Source organism: Halyomorpha halys, unplaced genomic scaffold (genome assembly GCF_000696795.3).
Source record: "Halyomorpha halys isolate HHAL.00 unplaced genomic scaffold, Hhal_1.1 Scaffold629.1, whole genome shotgun sequence".
NCBI lineage: Eukaryota > Metazoa > Arthropoda > Insecta > Hemiptera > Pentatomidae > Halyomorpha > Halyomorpha halys.
In genome coordinates, this window is record NW_027111602.1 from 656,985 (window position 1) to 680,228 (window position 23,244).

The 23,244-nt window shown below is 29.9% G+C and overlaps 1 protein-coding gene across 1 annotated transcript in view; it reads left to right on the plus strand.

Annotated features, from left to right (window-relative positions):
* The window catches only part of LOC106684928 (pyrokinin-1 receptor), a 252,524-nt gene that overhangs the window by 68,290 nt on the left and 160,990 nt on the right, over positions 1-23,244 (plus strand). Inside the window, exon 2 of the mRNA XM_014427306.2 lies at positions 5,123-5,196. The gene's annotated coding sequence lies outside the window, so the exon portion shown is untranslated. The remainder of the gene's footprint in view (positions 1-5,122; positions 5,197-23,244) is intronic.

Below are 23,244 nucleotides of genomic sequence, written 5' to 3' on the forward strand. Positions count from 1 at the left end.
AAAAAAAAAAGGTACCCACTTAGTTCGTTGCAGGAGGTTATAGGGAAACGGTCTGTAGGTTACGTATGCTCCCGCAAGTAATAATTGTCCAACCGACGCAAGTTGTTAATGGCCTGTAGTTCTATAAAGAAAATATAAAATAAATAAATATATTTATGCTCATCTAATGTTTTGTTTGAACTCTGTTGAAGCATCAATTATTACTTCAGTAATAGTCCAAGTATAATCAACAAAATAAATGATTTTCGTAGCCATTATTTCTATTCGACAATACTATTTTTTAGTTGGTTATCATCTCTTCAATTTAATCAATCATCGGTTTTAATAGCTAAAGCACTTATAAAAGTGTTTTTGTTGTCTAATAAATAATCCACTAAGAGATCGACTAAGCCACTAAGCTAACAAGTTTTATTTTTCATCTACTTAATCAATGAAGTATAGTAATAAACGTAAAAATTTTAGCGACAAAAAAAAATCTTATAAAAATCATAGTCATAAGGAATTTTCTTGGTTTTCCTAAATTTGTGGTTAGATTTCGATAATTTTGAATGGTTAATGATTTTTTTTATGGTTTAAGCATGGGTACTTAATTTAATTTACACTAAATCAATGTTTAATGTTGTATATTTAATCAGAAAATTTTCTAATAACAATTTTAGGCAATGATTATAGCAGTTTGGTTTTGTTTCCTATAAAAGGAGGTGGGGGGTTCGTTATACAATGTCAGCTATAGGACTCCTGACAGGCGCTGCTACTTTAATGGATGCCACTCCAGTGCCAATACCAATAATCGTTTTACCGATCCTCAAAGCAAGGAAATTGCACTTTAATTTTAAAGAAATTTAATTTATATCTTAGTTATAAAAAGAATTGCCATTATTAAAACTCCGAATTTAAAATTTTATTAATTCGTGGACGTTACGCAAAACATCCTTATTAAAGATAGTTAGATACTTGTTTTTCTGTTATCTCTAGTTAATTTATTAATGCTAAAAGCCAGTGTTAATGAACCCAAGACTAACAGTGGTACTGTAATGTGTCGTAAAAGAGAAATCAGCATTGAACTTGGCTTTGCAGTTTCGGGGTCGGTAGCCTTGAATGTACTAAGCTGTGAACTTGTGTGTCCTATCATTAGGGTCTACTCACAATTACATCATCTATTTTGGAGAGTTGATTAACTTTTCAAACAGAGTTAGTGAATCGATTTCATTTAAGATCCTTATTGTTGTGTACGAGATGTATAATGGTCAGCCTTTCGTGATTAATTATTTACTTTACTCGCGATTATTTGAAAGCCATGTATAAAAAAAAGATTAATTCTAACTTTTAAATGATATTGGTATTGATTAAGTCTAAATAGTTTAAATTCAGGTGAGATTATATTCTAGTATGAATATAATCATGTCAGATTATAGCCTTCTTTCCTAATCTGTTTGATGGCACATAGTTGATGCAATGCAACTTCTTCTCAAGCAGCTTAAAAATCCAGCTCGCCATCGGTCTCATGTTAAAATCTCATGTCATGGCTAAAACATTTTTATATTTGAATATTTTCTGCGTGAAAAGCAGCTGGTGCGACCGTACTCTAAATGCCTCTATCGGAGTAAGAAGAGACTTTTGCTTACTGCTTAGAATACTACATGACATACAGTCCATCAATCAAGTAACATCAAATAGATTACATTTAGTATTATATTTAATTTTTTTTTTCTTTTCTTGACTTCAGAATATTATGAGAAATTAAATTTTCTATAAATCGTAGCTATGCTAACCTGTTCCTATCAGACAACTTATATTACAAATAGTGTTGTTTATAGTATTCATCACAACCACAGAGCAATAACAATGAAAATATTATTAAAATATTGTATTTATTATATTAGGGAAAATTTATCAATCTATAAAAAACCTATAGAGATAAGAACTTTACTTTTAACTAACATCGATTTAGACATAAAACTTCTTCTCTCGGAGCCGATTGACCTTTTAAATGAACTTGGATCCTAAATTATTGACTTGTCCCCTCCTAATTGTAATTGCATTACAATCGTGATTCGATTGAAATTAATAGATGACTTAATTACTTCTTTTCCAACATTTACTTTCTATCCCTTAGGTTGACTACAGAGTCTCTCGGACTCTTTCTCCATTTTAAAGAGGGTACACACTAAAAGGGAAGATCTGGCTGAGACTAATTTTTTGGAGTTATGTATTGTTATAGAGATTCTGTTTTCTCAAAACTATAAAAAAAAAAATCAGAAAAAAAAATTCAGAGAATTTTCTTTTATAAATGATATAATTACTATTCGATTATTGGTTGCTTTTATTGATGTTTCGTTCCATAGATGAATATCTTACGTATTCAAATAAAAAATAAAATTTAATTATTTAATATGTTTTCAAATATATTTCTTGGTGTAGTTTTTATATGAGTTAAATACACTCATAAAAACTATAGTATTGCTTTTTTTTAAGTATTCATGATTGAGTTAAGTGTTATAGCAATATTCAGCTCAAGATTATTCTCGAATTCTTTTCTCTAATAAGTTTACAGAAATAACATAATATATAATAAAATAATGCTAATAATCAAATCCTAAAGTGAAAATAAGGCATACAAATCTCAGGAATGGTTACCTTTAGGAGGTTAAAAAAAGTACGTAATAACTTATGGTAATCCTGCGCAAACCTTCCTTAGAGATTGAAACCGGTTTCCTTATTAAAAGCTCCGAACTAAACAAATCCATTTGCTGATTAATTGTTTTCGACAAGTTCGGAATTCACATGCATTTCAAATCTCCCAGACAAATGTTCTGGTGGTCAACCATAAGAATAATCTTACACCATGCCTTTTGCATACACCGTCCTTGGTCCCCTGTTTTGGGTCTTAGGAATGAATAATCAGGAGTATATTTATGCTTTCATCGAAAAGGAATCCAGTTTTGCAATTATTTTGGCCATTCATGGTAATCGGACAGATTTTGTAACTTTTTCATTCTCAATTTAATTAATCCTGGAACGTATACAATAATTAATGTTCCAGACATTTTTGATACAGAAGTATTTTTTATTTGAATTAATTAGATGTTAGGTAATCATCTGGATGAAAAACGCAATTCCTTTTTTTTAATTAATAAAAAAAACCCTCATACGAAACAAGAATGGCAAATTCTTTTTAACATTTTTTTTTTTAATAGGATATAAAATTTTACTGAAAGAAAGATAAACATCCAGATTGGAATACTAAGTGATTATTACTCTTATTTCTGTTTTTTTTGTTGATCGGTACCTCCTCGTCCGGTATGCGTGTTCACAAGAGTATTAAGTAAATTTGGAATGAGAGACTTCTCTAGAAGTGTCAGATTCCCCAATACTGACAGCACTCAACACTCCATATCTTTAAGTATATAATTCACGTATGCTAGGCCTCATGACAATTTTGTTATCTCAGTTTTAATAGCTGCTTAGTTATTTTATTATATACCTATTGTTTTGTTTTGATTCCAAACTCTAATGCCTATTAGGAATAGAGTTACGGTAACCAACCTGACCTAGGTTGTGAAGTTTGCCGATTTCATGTATGTGAGTATGTTCTTTTTGTAGAATCACAGTTTTTAATTGAATATGTTTACTTTTATTTCTATCCATGGTAGTTTTTAAAACGAATTTATTAATTACGATATTTATATTCGTTTAATATGAAGACATAGTAGACACTCGATCATATTAGTATTAAACATTTTATGCGATGTTTCTGTTTGATGACAGAAAATGAGTCAAATGGGAATTACTTGTCTCTATAAAAATGATGTAGATGACTCTCTTATAGCCTGTTACTCCGTTATCTCTCCTCCATATCATCAATAAATACAGACTTTGGTGATTATTATTATTACGTTTACTTAATTAGTTGATAGAACGATGTTTTAATTTTACTATTTTATCATCTAAGGCAGTGATTCCTAACCGGGATTCCAGGATCCTCATCCCTGGAAATAATTTAAGATTAGATTATTCCACGATATCTCAACACAGTTTTAAACTTAACCTGTCAGAATTTTTCCTTTTTATGTAAGAGTCCTAGCATTTTTTTTTTGCTTTTCCTGAAAAGACGACAGTATCTGTATTTTAAAAATGAGTTGGTATCTATAATTACATATTTATTTTATCTGCTATGTATATCTGTCGTTAAAGGCAATTATCAGAATATATATTTATATTGTTTAAAAATTATTTTAGTCCTGCAAAAATATTATTATTATTGAATTCCTTTCCAAAGGCTTTTATGTTTACCGGTTTACCAATTAAATATCTTTATATTTATAAAATATTGTTACCATGGAAAATATATAATATAATAGGGGTGGTATTGGGTAATATAATAATATATAAATTAAATCAAGGAATTAAGTATTTATTTACATATGAGTGCAATACAATGAAATTTAAAATGACTGAATGATTCAGATAAATATGATTTGCCATAAAAAGATATATTGCATTATAAATTATTGCCTTAATAGGCAATATATAATTATTTAATATAATTATTTAAATAGCTGCTGATTTGGATGATGCATGTCGTAGTGTGTCTTAGCCGTGGAGTTCTATTCCTGAAGAGCCCTCTAGTTTCTCTTGCTCGGTCTTTTTTACTTCTGTGCTTCTGTTCTGTACCCGCTTTTCTCCTCTCCCCCTCTTGTTCTTTGGGGCGTCGCTTTTTTGGAATCTTATTTCTCATTGGTTATCATTAGCCACGCCCAAGAAGAATACATTACAAAGGGCTACAAGTGTTTATTATAGGTGTTGTATATAAACTATGATTGACCTACCAATCGACAAAGCCAGCAGGCGATACCTGTTTTAATAGATTTGCTTGAAAAAGTCCCTTTGCGTTGAAAGGAGTCCAACTACTTCTCCGTCCCTCGTCATTTGAAGAGATCTGGTATCGGTACAGCTGTTGCTAAATCGCATAAAGACATTTGTCATATCGAAATGTTTAATATCATATCTACAGTTAAATTTTTTTTACGATAAGATATACTGTTATTAATATTATACAAATATATATAGAATAAGTCACATCTAATAATCGATATATTTTATAATCAATTTTTCTTTTCAGAAAAAAATTTGAACTTCGATTCGTCGTTACTAATGGATTAGTTAGAGTTTGACCTCAGTTTAAATCAACACAAGGTAAGATTTTTTTGTTAATAAAACAACTGAGATTTATTTGAAATTTATTATTTTTTGCCAAAAATAAAAATTAAGAGAACAATGTATACCTCGCATATAAATACTTGTATATTGGAAAATGAGCCAAGTTGAAAACTATTAAGTATGGACAAACGAATTGGTTTTTTGAATTCCTTTTCTAAGGTTTATTTTAAGAGAAGATGAAGATGAGTGAACATGATTAATTAATTAATCGTTTTTTATGGAAATAATGATTCGATCTGTAAAACCTAAATTAGTGTTGTTAGTAATTACGTGATGATTGTGATCTCATGAAGTAAAGAACCTGGCTTTAATAATTAATTACTTAATAACTTATTAATAGGAACTTTAATATGAACATGACCTTCGTCAGCAGTCCCTTTACTTCTAAATCTCTGTTACACTCTGGTTTGTATTAGATTAAAAAAATAAATAAATTGATATTTCTTAATAGTTAATGAATTTTGGATAAAATTGCTATTAATTTTATTCCCTTACTACAGAAGGTATGCAAGCTTGTACATAGCAGGTATTAAAAAACCACAACAAATTATGCTCTCAAAACCAAAAATTTTTACTTGCATTTAAAGTTTTAGACAATAAAAAACGAATTTGGTTCCATATTTTTCGTTCATATTTGCTCGGACTAAATAGATCTATTTGTTTATCTGATTATGATGAATTCTTCAATGATTTAATAGGTAGGTCCAATATCAATGTTATGATATTTTTAAAATTGTTAAATTTTCGCTTCGGCACACTCTTACGTATTTTTCTCGGAATTATTTTTTATTATTTTCGAAAACGGCTTGTCCTATTTTTTTGGAGGGAAGTGGGAATTAAGGTGGAAATGGTTTAGTAATAATTTTATCAAATTTTATGCTCTTATTTTGCCTACGTGGTCTATGTTCTTGGCAGATGTTTTTACTCATTGTTGACACAAACCTTAGATGAAAATAATAAACCAAATGGCATTCGAAATATCTGTCATGGGTTTGGATTTGCATATATTTTGTTATTATAGAAATATCCTGTTTTAAAAAAAAGATGAATCATAATTTTTAACCTTTGTGATTGTAAAAAGATTCAGGACGAAATTGTCATTAAGTCTTACTTACAAAGCTTTAAGCCTTTTACTGGATTATAGGATCAAATATTTTTAAGCAAGAATATATATTTTTAAATACATTGAAAGTTTTTTTTTTTCAATCATCCAAATAATTTATATTTCCAAAATATTATCAGTTTCTTGGAGAGTTTAATTCACGCGAGAAAAAAAAATTAAAAATCCGCCGGATGAAATACATCTGATTCAAGATCGGAGATTGTTTTGAAGCATTGAGCGGAATTCCTGAGTCTTTTTTTCGGGATCAAGATAACCTTATTTAAAAAAACAAAATAAGGCTCAAAATCTGCGTTCGAGGCTCTAATTAGAATTTAGTATGTGTTTCTTCCGTTCCAGTTTTTTTTGGGGGTATAACTAACTTGGCTATTTTTTTATAAGTAAATATTTTATAAGGAATTGGTGAATTTGATTACATAAATATATTAGAGATAAGTATATTTTATGTATTTGGTATTGGTGGTAACTGGACGGGGGAACTAGTCCGAAAAGTGGGCCTAGTGGTCCTAGCCAACCCCTGGCGTCAGATTTGCCGCCACGTACTGTTTTGACAACCTAGGTGGGAGTGTCAAAATTCATTTCTTGGGACCGCCAAAAAATAAATATCAACTTCTCCAGGTGGGAATTGATCTCACGCCACAACACGCACGTTCCTTGCGTCTCGATAGTTTATATACTTACGATATTTATGAATGTATTGGAGACAAAGTTTATTTTTTGGTCACTAATTTTCTGTAAATCGCTTAGCCACTATATGTCAATCGTATTGTATTAGTTAGATAAGGGACATTTTATTGGTGAAATAGTCAATTTAGAGTGATATATTGAACAATTTTATAATTCAGTCATTGATAGGTTCAAGACCATACATTCTGAGGAATGATAAAGATGATGAGAATGATTCTGAAACTAGGTAAAGGTCGTGATAATGGCAGGTTTCTGAGGGAAGATTTTTTTTTTCCTAAAATAAACTAAATATTTTATTTTAGTTTCTTTGTGAGAGTTTGAGATAGATTTCATGATTCAATTCCTATGACCTTATTTCTCAGAGGACTTTAAATTGTTATATAATATAGAATATTTTAATATTCATTAAAAAAATAAATAGTTAATAATAAAGTTTCTAATAAAAAACTTGTAAACTGTGTTAACGATATTGAAAATTTTCGGCTAGATTCTTGGTTTAAAAAAATGGGGGATTCGAAGAAATATAATTAAATTGGTTAAATAAAAGTAATCAAATAAATAAAAAAATGTATGTGTGCTGGAAATTAGGTAATATTTGAGGGTGAAGACTGATATAACCTACTCAGAACGGCATAAAAAACCTGTTTTCTAGTCATTAATGTTTTACAAAAATAAATAAATACTATGTCTTCAATGAGTGTGGATATTCAATGGAGGTGAATATTTTTTCAGATCGAAAGTCGTGGAATGCAATATAAAAATGTTTTATTAATTCCCTTGTAGGTAGATATTTCTTTATTATTAAAGCTCATACTTTTTAGTGCAATGAGGTATTATACTATTTATTAGAGTTTTTGGTGGGTTATTTTAAAGAACATAAACACTGAAATATTAGCAGGCTCAGACACACTCTTGCCCTCTTCATAAAATATTAAAGAGGAATAAACTACCTTCCCATCTCGGTGATGCCTTGAACTAAAGTGAGGGATAACAGGAGTTAACAAATATAAAGTTAGTTGAAAAATATGTTACCTAAACTTTTTTTTCCCAAATTTTAGTTTAACATTATTCCTTCAGTGAGGATTTTGATGATTTATTAATAGAATAACGAACTGGGGATAAAATAAGAAAAAATAATATTAATGAATATTGTGATTTACGAAAATTAATATGGATGAATATTATAATGTTCGAAAGTTAAATTAATTTTTATTTACTGTATTGTATTTCCATAGTGTTATATTAATTTTTGCATCTTGCAATAAAATATATTGTCAACCCCAATCATTAATTTGTAGTTCGAATTGGCTGCATTACTGGTATGTAACAAGTTCCTTAGGACATGTTTTTTATTGGGTTTGACACCCTTGTGTACCATAACTAGAGCGAGAATTTCAGTTTATCTACCAATTCCAGCAAAAATCGTATGATCTATATTTTATATTTGTTACACAATTTAATTATACCCTCCTCGGGATTCGAACCAACCCCGCTTGACTAGAAGATAATCAGGTGCTAGTGCAACATTTGAGACCTAGGTGTTAATAAGTCAAAGCTTCTTATTTGTATTTTTAGGAAAACGACAGGTCAGTGGCTTAACATAAATGTCAGTCGCCCAGGGCAGAAGACAATTCCCCCTCCTCTTATTTAGGTATTTCGATTTTAAAAGACTTAAATGTACAGTAATTATAAAGAACATTTAGTGTTTAATGTCAGTTGAGATAGAATGGAAATTCAATTAAACATTATTGTTAACACATTAGGGGTATTCATGATGTTGTGTTAAATATTATATGTTTTACCATGTTAAATGTTATAACTATAGGATTGTGAGCAGCCCTATTTGAAGTCATGTTAAACGTTAAATGCATAAGAGCCCCTAGCGGATTTTCTCAGCAACTTGTTGTATAAGCTTTTATGTTTATAACCTTCCTACCAGACCCTTATGTTATTGTTTACTTCAGTTTTGATTTAAGTAATTAATTAAAACATGCCTAGAGTGAGTGAAAAGTGGAATTTGTGTGAAAGTTTAGCTTATGAGTGTCTTATTGATCTTCAAACTTGTGAATAAGAGAATGAAGATGAGCTAATTGACAACTGTATTGAAAGTCACAACAACTAATATGGCGGCGATCTCAACTGGTCTATTGTGTGACGTCATTCTCGATTTAACTGACCAAGTAACAGACTCTCAGCCATGTTAAATGTTATTTCGTTTTACCACGGCAAAAGAAGGCAATTTTTTTCGATTTAACACAAATTTTTACATTTAACACAATTTAACATAGATCATGAATACCCCTAATATATTTAGAGCCTTCCAGAGGCGTGGCAGAGTTGGGAATGAATATGAGCCCACCACTGGTTGCCTTCTGTGTCAGTTTAGATTACAAATGCGGACATTCCTATTAACATAAATTTTCCTTTCTTGAGCCTTTTTTGCCTTCCATTTTGCTTTGCAGGAGAGTAGGGTTATCCCATCCTCCATGATATACCCTTAGGTAGGAAACTGTCGTTAATCCAATCACCGCTATCGATAGTTTTTCTACTTTGCGTTACGTGTTACTACCGTGTGGTCCATCCTCAAGTCCACCAAAATCCTTTTGCCAATAATCATATTGATTATTTATTGTATAGATCACAAACAAAAATGTCATGGTTCATGGAAATGAAATGGTTAAAATTTTTTAAAGTTATTATTATTATTTATTATTCAATCAACCTCGGTTATCATTTCAACTCGCCCTTTCTATGTTACCTTTTCAGCTGTATACTGTCCTCCTGGTAATAAACTTTCTTATAACCTCCTTGATTCCTTATTCCGAACCCTCGGCCCGCGCTTCATTGCTGGAGGAGACTATAAAGCTAAGCACTAACGATGGGGATGCCGTACATCCAACTCCCATGGTAACATCCTCTCCCATGTTTCCACCTCCAATACCTATTCCATTCTCTCTCCCAAAATCCGATTTATTGGTCCACATCCCTCAAAAAGCGCCCTGATATCCTTGACATATTTATCACCTCCCAGATTTCTCCCTCTCAAACCACTGTTGAATCCCTGGACGACCTATCATCAGATCATAGTCCAGTTCTGCTTTTTTTCCATTCAAGCTTTGTACCAAAGCCCTCTGCCCCTTCATTGATAACAGGAAGAGTTGACTGGGACAAATTTAAATGTCAACTGGAAACTAAACTGGACTTAAACATTCGACTGAAGAAAAAACAAGATATTGATGAAGCTATTGAAAAACTCAAACTATTCTTAACTTTTTTCATTTTTAAAGCTTAAAATTACTTGCTTATCCTTGTCGAACAGATCCACTACCTTGGACTACATCTGGACAAACGACTAACCTGGAAACTGCTCGTCGATTTTAACTTTTACAGCACTTGCTGGACAAACGGTCTAAACTTCCAATTCATTACAAAAGACTGATCTGCATGACTGTAATAAGGCCGATCTGGACATACGGAGTTGAACTTTGGGGCTCCACTAAACCTTCGAATTCCTCTCGTATCCAATCATTGCAATCAGAAATTCTTCGTAAAATCCTCAATGCTCCTCACTTTGTCACAAATAAAAACATAAATAAAGCCCTTAATGTTCCATATGTAAACGATCTAGCCCGAACCAGATATCACTCCTTCCATTCTAAACTCCCTAGCCGCCCAAACCCACTAATTTCTAACCTTGCTTCCTCTTCCATTTCTGACAATCCACCGAGGCGCCTGAAAAGAAGATGGCCACGAGACCTGCTAATGTAAAACGTCATTAGAGTGCTACCTATGGGTAGTTTCTCTACACGTCTGTAACACTACAATTTCAATGAGATCAGATTTACTAAATGTATTATAATGTACAGTTGTAAATAGCAATAAATAAATATTAAATAAATTATTTATTGTGATTTTTTCTGCCCCCTAAAAGAGCCGCCCCTTGCTAGGCTACGCCATTGCGACGGTTTTGATTGGAGAGTAGTTCAGGGAAAAGCCTTGATCTTGCCAACAAAACCAGTCTTTGCTCTAGAACTGGTTCCTTACCACGAAACAATAATAATCTCAAATTGTCACGAACAGATGACCATGAAAACTTGAGTAATTTAACAAATTTCTCCTTTCCTCGGCTTATGGCATTATGTTTAAAATCGATTGAGGCAAACATCGAGTCTTAATGGACGCCCATTGTTTAAACTCACTATCCGCTTAGTTCTGTGTCTAGGGCTCTAGTAGCTCTCGAAATTCTATCAACTATTGTACACGTTATCGGAATTCTATGTTTTACACTGAAATTTATTTCAATCATAAACCCAAATATAGTGTTAGTAACACGATAATTGTAAATCATGCAATAGTTATAAAAAGTAAAATGAGTATTAAAAATAGAATAAGACTCCAGTTAGCGCAATGCTTCCAATCTGTAAAAAAAAGTATATACGGTTTTCAATAATTTGTAAAATACTTGAGATGTTTGCTTTTGTGTCTGTAAATTGGAACAAAAATGTGTAAGAAGTATGAAAAAATTATAAAATTAACTCATTTAACAAATTCATTCGTACAGCTGTATCCATAGAAATATATATAACAAAAATACAATTTTTTATTTAACTTAAATCTTTAAATATTTATAAAATCCAGTTTATAGTATGTCCTTCGTTTCTCAGATGTCTTTGAAAGTAACGTAATGCTAATAAAACCATGAAATGTTTTGTCATTTATTTCAACTGTAAACGAGTTAACTAAGCCAACATCACTCAGCAGTCCTGTTGGCACGCAGTTCAGTCTTACGCAGTGTTACAGTCTGTAACCAAACCTTTTCTGCGTTTTTGGCCATAGACTTGAATATGATTTGTTACTAATTAGTCGGCTAGTATAATTCATTACAACAACCAGACCCTGCCTGCCCTCAATAACAGCCAGTGTGGCCATATTGGCTTTTGTACATTTCGACTGTTGATGAGCTAGTACTGACGTGGGCCCACCAACGTTTGAACAATTAGACTCGGAAACATCTCTGACATTCGGTTAATATAGTCTTCAGGACCCATCACATATCTGACTCTTCGGAATTGACCAGTTGTGTTTATTTTATATTTATTAATTTTGTAATTTTTTTTTATTCTTTCTTTTTATTTTAGCTTGTATGAAACTTTCATTTCAATTTATGTTCCTTATTTTATTTGTGAACTTTTTATTTTGATTTTACTTTATGTTTTTAATTCTTTGCTTAACTAAATCATTGTATATATTCAGACCAGATTTTTTTTTTTTTTTAAGCTTTGGTACAAAAAGTCATCGTCAATTTGAGGGTGCTTTAACAAGGCTGATAAAATAAACCTATGTCTCTTAAATATCAAGAAACCAGGCATCGCTTTACGAATCCAGGCCTTATCAGGGCAGAAAAAATAGGTTCATACGAATGAATGCAGATCAACGATAGCTCTTCTCTCCTTATCAGCTTAAGAATCATTTAATAGAGATAGTTGTTATATAACTAATGTAATATTACTAATAGTTTTTTTTTCTTTTGATTTTTTCCTGTCATTAATATAATTGTGGCAAGATTTAAATAAATAATGACCTTTCATATTCTATGTTTTGAACGAATATGGTTTTTCCGCCATTCAACCTCTCAGCAGCGTAATGGAAATCCTTTGACATTAATGAGTTCATTCTAAAAAAAAAAAATCTTCATTCATACGCGGTGGATTCATTCAGGTGTTGGATACATAAAGACCAGGGGCAATGTGTAAATAATTAGCTTTTAAACAAGAAGTGTAAAAAGCTCGATTTTTAAAAAGGGAAAAAGCCTCTTGAATCGTTGAACTTCATCTTTAAATCGTGTACTCAATTCTAAGGTAAGTCTGAGCCTGAATTGAATACAAAATTCATTCAAAAGTTTAATATTATTTATTACCTGTACCGCCCCACCGCCCATAAAAGAAAGAAAATAATAATTGCGTGTTAAATTATACAATTATTTTTAATTTTGTACTAATATTTTTCATATATGTTCCACGTAAGGGAGAGGGGTCTATTACATAGTTTATTATCAATTAATTTATCTATTGTTATGTGTCGTTGAACAGCGCCCAAAAAACTACAAAGTAACTACTATGTAGAAGTTCGATCTACAATTATATTTCTCATTTCTATATTAGTTGAGTGATTGCTAGACAGATGCAACCAAAACTAACCAATTGTTAAAATGATAGATTTCTTTGACTGAATTAAAAACGGTTTAACAAAACACTGTTGATTATTTAATTTAGGAATAATCATATAGTGTTATTGAAAAGCATGGATTTTTAGAAAACTGTACATTGTGTTACAGATGTACTTTATGTAAACAAATAAAATGTTTTAATGATGAAAGGAATATGGTCCGGGTGCGGTCAAGAAAAACTCAAATAGTAGAAATATACTATTTTAATGAGCCTGGCTCATTAAAATAGTATATTTCTACTATTTGAGTTTTTCTTGACCGCACCCGGACCATATTCCTTTCATCTTTACACACGGTCAATCAATAATCTTCCAAAATGTTTTAATGTGTAATAGGTTATGAACTGATTTCTTACACAACTAATTACTTATGAGACCTATAAAAGCACACAATGATGAAAAATCCTGAAAAGAATCTTCAAAAAATCCCGTAATAATCATTGAATTTTGTAAAAATAATTTATCGGAAAAAATTGACATCTCTCAGATTTTATGAATTTGTTACATTTAAAGTAAAAGAAGTGCATTTTTTTAATAGTTAAACTCCTTTACCAATATTATTATTTAACTCAAGAATATATATGTAATATACAGGAGTAAATTGATTTCGTAACGCGCGGGAACGCTCTTCATTTCCAGAAGTTTCACTTCCGTCGGCCTTGGAACTGGCCACAATGTTTTCATTCTTCCCCTCCTTATTTTTAATAATTAGTCTCATGTTTTGTAGTAGTTTTTCGATTAATTCCTAGTAGATTAAATTTATTATATAATTATTTGTTCAGTGAAAAATGAATCTTCCGATTTCGAACCTTTCTCTTTATATATAATAAATATTTTATCAACATATGGAGCGCTTCAGGATGCCTTAGCGAAAATACTAAATTATTATTATATTTTTGTTAACAATGAAAATATCTTATAAAGTTTTAATTACTACCCCTTTTCTGCCTTATTCGTTACATCTTGCTTCATTGTAAAACGTGAAGCAGTTTTAATTTTTTTTAAAATTATTTTGTTTACAAAACTTCATTGAAAACAATTTTAGAACAAATGGTGTGATTTTCATTTACTTTTGGCTTTATGTGTCTTTTAACACAAACTATATACCACTCAGGGTGAGAAACTTTGAAAAAACTTAATTAACTTAATTATGAGCTTTGTCTGGGGCAATGAATGCTTGTTTTACCACTTGGAATGCGCTTGGAGACCTAGTGATGTAGAGTTTCCAACAGAAATAGCTGAAAAGTAATTCTGTTTATATATTGTAATAAATGTGTTCGTTAAACCGTGGGGGAATCTCAAACAACGACAATGTTTAAGTCCCTATATTCAACACAAACGTTATCCAAGAATATAAAAGTTAAAAACTCTGAATGCTCCTAGCTAAAAGTACTATTAAGCTAAATTTAAAACATAAAATAGTGTTATTTTTCCTTACCTTGTGATTGAGCATTAGGACTGCCACACTGTGGGATCCGGTAGTGTAGGAGAAAAAAAATGACATCTCTCCGGTTTAGAAAATACATTAATACATATGAGGACAATATTGGAAGAATTGGGTCTGATTAACGTAGTAAAGTAGGGTTTGGTATTTGTTTTAGGAAATAAACTTAAGGTTCCTTAGTCATTATTTTTTTTAAATCTTGAAATTCGAATTTTCATAGCAATCAAAAAACAAAATGTATCCTGCTTTTTTCATGTTTTTGTCTTTTTTTAACTGCAAAATATAATTTTTTTTAGTAAACTGGTCAGTTAAAAGATTTGTTTATTTCTCTTAAAATCAATAAATTATTTATCTCAAGCATGCTTTGCCCAATTTTTTCCTAAAAAAAATTTTTGGTACTACATTTGGAAGCATGATTTTTTAATCTCTTGAACATTTAAAATCACTATTACTATCAAAAAGATCCTTCAGACATCTGTTTAATATTTTTAACCTAATATCTGGAAGACAATTTTCATTGAAATAGACATCAACAAGTACCTAGTCCTTTATGAAATTTAAAGGGCATTCATTTATTGTGTTTCTTATTTTTGAAAATATCCTTTGTGTAATACTAAAAAAAGATCTTAAAATACTAACTTTAATAAAAAAAAAAACTTTTCTAACTCTAATTGCGAAAAATGAATAGATTTAAAAATGACATGATAAATGAGAGTTTTTTTCCATCCATTGAATTAAGAATGTATATTAATTTTAATTCTTCCTTCAATATATATTTCTTAGCTAAATTATATTTTTAGAAAAGTGATATAAAAGTTATAATTAGTACTCTATGTTGCATGTGGACCTACTTATTTTCTATGACCACAGATATGACATTTTACATTGATACTCAAAGGGACACAACGAGTCATTTTTACCTCCCAAGAGAGTATCCCATTGCAGCCTTCCATACAATGAGCAATAAGCAAGAACTGCTGACGGGAAGATATCTGTGGAAGTTGTTGTTATCGATTGGGCATTAGCTGAACCGCTGTGATAAGGAGGGTTTGTTATTTTAACTGGGGGTTATTGGAACTTACTGAGCACTGCTTGTCCCTGGTCACTGTCATACTGTATGTTCCTATATTCAAACAGAAAATAATTAAAATATTTGATTGATATGTCAATCAGAAAATAATTTAAAACATTAATATTTGAAGTTATTTAGCATAGTGAATTAGAATGATAATGGTCAAGTTTACTTTATTTTGAAAATATAAATGTTAACTAATATTTACTTATATATTATGTGGAGAAAATATATAATCATTTGAGTACCTTTACAATAAATTGACATTTTCAATATGAAGCAAACTTGGTTATACATTATTCCATTCTAAGTGGCAAATATCTTTAAAATAATGCTTAGATTACATGTTAAGTTGGCAGGTTTCAGTGAGTTGCTATTTCGTTTTTAATATTTTCTTCAGGATAGATTCCGCGATTTTTTTAAATATTATTTATGCATCCGCAAATTATATTCTTGATACCAAATTATTTCAAAAACGGGTCATCTGATTTAACACATCGAAAAAACGTTGTTCGCTTTAGCCTAATATTATAGAAAGGTTGGGGATCAGTGTAAACGTGGTTAATTATAAATTTTATCTCATTTCATCCACTAATTTTGTTTTCACTCATACGAAAAAGTCAATCCTCTGGATACGCTAATATTTTAAAAATTAATGTATCTATAAAGTCAGTGGTTTTTAATATTTGTATTTTTTTTTTTCAAAATCAGCAGTTTCAATAACATGGAAAAACAATGATTAGAACTTAACAATATAATAATTAGAACACTTAAAGTAAATAAAAAATAATCCAATATTAAAATCTCTTAATATATATTATAATGTTGTATAAATGTAATTAATTTAATTAAATTACTGCTCGGTTACCAACAATTAAATAAGATAATCTAAAAATAATAATATTAATAATAAATTTAGAAAAAAGATGAATAATTAAATATGATAATACAAATTGTATATTGTTCTCAGTGCTAGGGTTATTCAATTTGATGTCCAAGCTGACTATCAAGTTGACTGATTGATGCAATTCATGCATGCTAAATGCATAGTCGTACATTGTATTGAATAACCGAGCGAGAACGAGGTTTTTTGTTTCAACTCGACTGATTTCCATTGCATTGTTTGATTTGTTTCAATTTTTTTAGAGAACGAGATATATGAAGAGATTTTTATTTTTTGATTCCGATTTAAGTGTCGCCAGATAACCCCCTCTCCCTCCGTATGTCAGAAATGACTAGGAAGGTGTTGAACAAAGTATTTCCTTTTATTTAAAAATAAAATAAAAATAATAAAAACGTTCCTGATAATCCGGGTTTCGGATATCGCTTATCTCGCTGTTAGATTCTACTGTGTTATTAAATAACCCACACAGATCAAAATCAACCCATAAAAATCATTTTAGGGATTAGATAGATAAGAGTTTATAGTTTCACTAAAATGTTCTTGGTCATGGTTCGAAGGAAATTGCCAAAGTTTTATATTACATTATAACTCAGATTCCAATAACAAGCACTCCTACAGAGAAGTCTTAGCCCGCAGAGGTCCATTTATGCCATAGTAAAGTGTCGAATGATATATTTTGTCCATCTTTATTTATTTCTTCAGTCAGTCCCTTTTTATTCCGTGGTTGTACTTTTTCATTACCAAATAACTTCTTTTTTTGTTTCCTTCAAAGGCTGTGGATCAATTATTTCTTTTTTGAGTCTTAGAATACTTATGAAGTTTTCTTTTCATTTAGAAATTTATGAACACTGCATTGAGATTTTTAAATACAGCCTAAAAATATATATAAATAAATAAAAGTTAATTATTAAATAGATTAACATATTTCGCACTGTTAAATTTTTCTAAACTTTTATTATGTCAAGGAAAATACTAAAAAGAACAAATAAAAAATTAAGTACCATCTTTGGGAGAATTAGTTTCACTTTAAAACCTCTTTCTCGTGTGCGGTTAGGACTTTTTCAATATTTTTATTGGCCAGAAAAAGTCTTTGTTTTTTGTTGCCGGAATTTGTTCTAATAATTCTTATGTTACTCAGGAGATTGAATCGTCAATTTCATTAGTTATTACAATTTTTACTGTTAATTTTGTTTATAAAAAACATCTGTAGTGTTTGAACAATTGGGGAAAACTAACAAAACGGTTTTTTAATTTTTGCAGCAAAACTTGCTCAGGGTGTCAAAAACCTATCTCTGAAATTTTTCTATTTGTAATTTTTCTCATATAAAACATGAGTTTTTTATATGAGAAAAATTACAAATCCAACTAATTTTACATTTATAGTATGGTTTGAGCTTTAGAAAGATAAAGGAATAAATCATACATATTCCTGGATTTTGTGCATTATTATACAATTTAGATTTATCCTTTCTTCATCGCTAAGTCTTTTAAATAAAATTTTAAAATTAATTGCGAAGTATATAACTTAAAATACAATACCACTACAACTCTTGAAGGGAAGTACTAGCATTTTCTTCTTTTCTTTAACTAACTGTATACCGTACTGTATAACTATGGTGTGTTAAGCATCTATACTCAATCGCTAAGTTTATTTATCACTCATGCAAGTATACATATGTATGTTTAGCCCCCAGTAATATAGCCATTAAGAAATCTTAAGCTGGAAATAAGTGGACGAGCCTCGGGCTACAGTCTTTATCGCAGGAAACGATAGTGCCATTTCCTGGAAGTGCAGCCTCCAGAAAATATTCTTAGTGTTTGAATATCCTTATCTTAGATGGAGGGCAGTGTTATGCTTATCAGAAAAATAACTGCAACAGCCTTACAATTTTTGCAGTGGTCTTACTGTTATTTTATTGATATGTTTTTTTACATAGTCTTCACAAATGTAACGTTTACTATTACAATACATCCTCTAAGGTATAATTACAAAGCTGTTAACTAATACTGTAGTTAATAATTTTGTTTACAATATAAATTAATGCTACTCACTGCGATTTTTTTTTAATAGAGAGATTAAAACAAAATAATAACGGAATATAATAAATGATATGTTAATATATGTATATGAATATGGCATTGTCGTATTGCCATTTCTTAAAAACATCTTGTTATTTAGAAAAAAAAATGAGGTATACTGAAGTATAACATCTCAAAAATTATACTTTTTTTTTAGTTTACTTCTTCATTACGCAGCGCATATACAAAAAGTCAACGAATTAAAGAGGCGCAAAGCGAAATAAAACTCATTGTAACTGTCCCCCTTTTATTCTGCATTTACAATAAATATAGTACACGGAATATCTATTTATAGCAATTTTACAGTTTACTTGAGTAGTTTTCTTTTTAAATATTCCGATATTTGTTGTATCGTCATACCGGGAAAAGAACCTCTCTTTTCCTTCAGCTTCTTTTAGCGTTATTCATATCAATTTATTGACGTCGAAGCCATAGCAAAGGATCTGCGTATCTGTGACTTATCTTTTTCACGAGGGGAAGTTAAAACGAAGTTACATTTTATTTATTATACTTGAGACTTAAGTTTGTTTGAGATTTTTATTGATATTTGTAATAAATTACTATATTTTGCAAAATAAATGCAACTATTAATCTCATGAAATTTCCAAGTATATCAAAAAATTAAATTATGTTAAAACTTTAGTATATTAACACTGTACTAATAACAGTATCACTGGTCCTTAACCCAAGGACAATTATTTATTGTTACAGTGAAAGTTATTCCTCCATAAAGCTAATTGTCTCATAAAGGTGAAGAAGTGAAAGCCAGGACATTAATGGCGCGCCGAATCTATGATATTGGGACTGAAATTTTTGAAAAAGATAACTTTATTATTGAACAGATAATAAATTTACAGAATAAGAACAAATAAAGTGTGTTTAAAAAAAAATAGAAAATATATATTAAGTATATTAACAAAAATAAATAAGTCCAATTCTTCTTAGGTACTTTCTTGGACAAGGGTTAAACAAAATTAAATAATATAAGATGAAAATTAAGTTATGGAAATTCGATGTAAACGGAACCGAAAGCAGATTAAGAACTGAGAAGGAACGTGTAGTGTGAATCGAGCATTAGTCTGAGTGCTGAGGTTGCAATGGTATATTTAGTACTGACCAATCTATCAAAGCAATAACCCGATCCTATGAAACCTTAGACAGCTTCCAAAGGTTCTTCCGGCTATTAAGATATCCTATTTCGGCCCTAAGGTTCTCTCAAAGAGCTTCTCTTCAAAACCCGTGTCGCCCTTTATACCTAATTCTTCAAGAAGGGATAGGATACCAACTTTTTTTTCTTAACTTTAGTGTCCAATGAATTTCCCTGAACAGTTTTATAAATCACTAACACTAAGTCTTATAAAATCCGGTTTATCTAAATGCCAATTTCGTAAATGCTTTTGAAAATGGTAATTTCAGGAGTGGACCTCCTAAAAAATTAATTTAATGGGAAGAAAAACCAATCACTGTTACGACAGGCCACATTTTAATAAACAGGGCTATGCACGATGTATCGTATATGGGAAATTGGATTCAGGAAATCAATTAAATTATTATTCCTCGTGTATAGCGTATATTGTATTTTTTTCAATTGAAAAAATAGAATAAAACTTTTAATCATACAAGTCATGAAGGGCCTTAGGTTCATTACTCGCTAAGGAAGTAATGTTTTTTGACTGACGGTTATGCAAGATGGAGTGGTTGGGATTAACCTGGCTGGGCATGATCCATCACTCTATACGGAGGCTGAGTGTGCCCTAGAATGGTTTCTTAACCCCAGAATCTATCAGCGGCTAATAGAACAAAAGTAAATTCTTATCTACTTCCTATTCCAATTACTCAGGACTTTGGAATTTTTTTGCTACCTACTTTTTAATACTCTAACCTTCTCCATTTCAAGCCAAACATTGCTATAAAAAAATATCTACGTTAGAAGTAAAAGACGATATGCAGTTATTACGATATCCTTAATTTTAAAGGGAAACAGTTTGAACAGATGTTCCCCATCGAATAAAAATACGCTCAATGTTCTTTTAAAAACATGTAACTCCACTCAAAATTGGCCTAGGATTATTTATAACTCAAGTAAAGAAAACACAATTTTGTACCTGTAGAAATAAGGAAACTGTATCAAATTTTCTTATGTTTTTGGGAGAGAAGCTTACTGCTATTTTCTTCCTTATAGACGTTTATATACTTATTGTTTTGTTTTGTTATGTGTTTTTCTAGCTTTTCACATCCATTTACACCTTTCTACCGCTTTATTTTTTTTGTGAAAATAAATTGCTATCGCAAGTCAAAATATATTTATTTTTTCTTTTATAATAAATGTCAAACCAATGATAAAAGAAAAAGGAAGTTCATTTATAATAAAGTATATTTAACTATATATTAAATTTCATTATTATCTCTTTGTTGAAGGCTACTAAAATTCGGTTTGGAAGTACCAGATTTCTGATTATTGCAAAAAATAGTTAAATAAATTAAAAAACTCGACAAGGTACAAACATGTCGAGGAAAAACTCGACCTTTACACAGGTACGGAATCATGGATTATTATTATTTTTATTGAAATAATACAATCTGTACTGTAAAGTTCATTATTTTCTCTTTATTGTTTACTACTATTATTAGGTCAAGAATAATAGCAATTATTTTATATAATAGTATGTATTTATGTAATTAGCAATGGGTTAGGATTTAGCAAAAAACATTTAAATAAATCTGTGTAATAATACAAATTTTGTAAAAAGTAGATGTCCTTTAACCCTGGGAAAGGAATTATGGGATTTTTTTTTACTTTTATTGAAATAATACAATCTTTCACGATTAAGGGGAATTAGTATTAAGGATGTAAATATTCCATAATACCATACATGCACATTTAAATAAAAATAGAAAAGTAAATAAATGGTAATAATAAAAATAAAATGGATAGCAATAATGATAAAAGTAATTTAAAAAAATAATAAATAAAGACAAGATAAAGAATTAAAACTAAGTAAGTAAAATAAATCATTTTGGACACATTCATACCCATTTGGAATGAAATAAATTTTAAAAAATAGTTTTTATTGAAACAAATTATATTTTGTAAAATTTCGTGACTTGGAAATTTCGAAAAAAACAGTCATTATTTATTATTGAATTTTAATTCCTTAATTTATTTTACGTGGTAAGGTGTTTAATGAATAATATATTTATTGTATTGTAGTCATAACTTTTTTAAAAAAAAGTAAATGATTATAATTATGGGTATTACAAAACATTTAATGTTAAAAATTTAATGATTTTAAAAGAAAGTGAATTTTAGCATTATCATATTTTTTTATAGTTTATTATATCACGTCATTTGCCAGGAGAAAGTTATAACTCGAACTGGTAGTGTGATGAAGGGCCCTGGATTACTGATGGAGAGGATCAGGTGCGGTTGCTACTGACACCTAAATGACTATCAAGCTCCACTCATTTTGCAGACTTCTTGGCAAGAGGAATTACAACCTACAAAGCTGATCAGTTCAATTTACTGCTGAAGTGAAGTGGGTATGATACGAGTCAATGTCGAGTCTTTCAACAACGCAATTCAAGAGATACCTACTTAAACATCACCACTTGACAGAGAATAACGATGCCATCCAACGCTTCTCTATGCAACGAACAATAAACAAAAACTGGATTGAAAGATTAATTCTTTACCGTTTGTAATTAATAAAAGGAAGATGGTCCGTGTGTGTTCAAAAAGTAACTCAAATAATATAAAAAAATTAAAAGCCTACGTTTCGCTCCGCCCCACTTCATCAGGGCTTTGATGTTAAAAGAAAGCACCAGATTTATAATCCAATAAATTTTTATAAAACATATTATATATATATATATATCCATAAATATAATCCACATATATTTATGGATATATATATATATATCAATAATATAATCCAATTAATTAATATACCCATCAATAATATAATCCAATAAATTTTTATAAAACATATTATATATATATAATTACCTTACTATTAATACTATAATTATATTACTTTTAATACTATTGTATTATTATTAAGTATTATATATGATTTTTGTTTACTATTTGAGTAGCTTTCTGACCTAACCAGGACCACAAAAACGCATACACAAAAAACTGAATTTGGATTGTTTTATATTTCAAGTTGCATAATTATGCATACGCTGCATAACTTATTAGATCGTAAACTCCTACTCACAGAAATCCATAAATATATTTGAGTTTTTTTTTACCGCACCCGGACCATATTCCTTTCATCTTTACACACGGTCAACCAATAATCTTCCAGTTTAATTGCATTGTTTGTAAAGTTAGTGGAAATGTACTTATTATCATCGATGTAATAAGGTTATTGCATAAGTTCACATTATGGTGGATCCTCCAAGAATTTTTGAATAAAGGAATTATACATGAATATTATTAAAATATTATACCATTGCTATATTATATAACTATTTTATTACTGTATTAT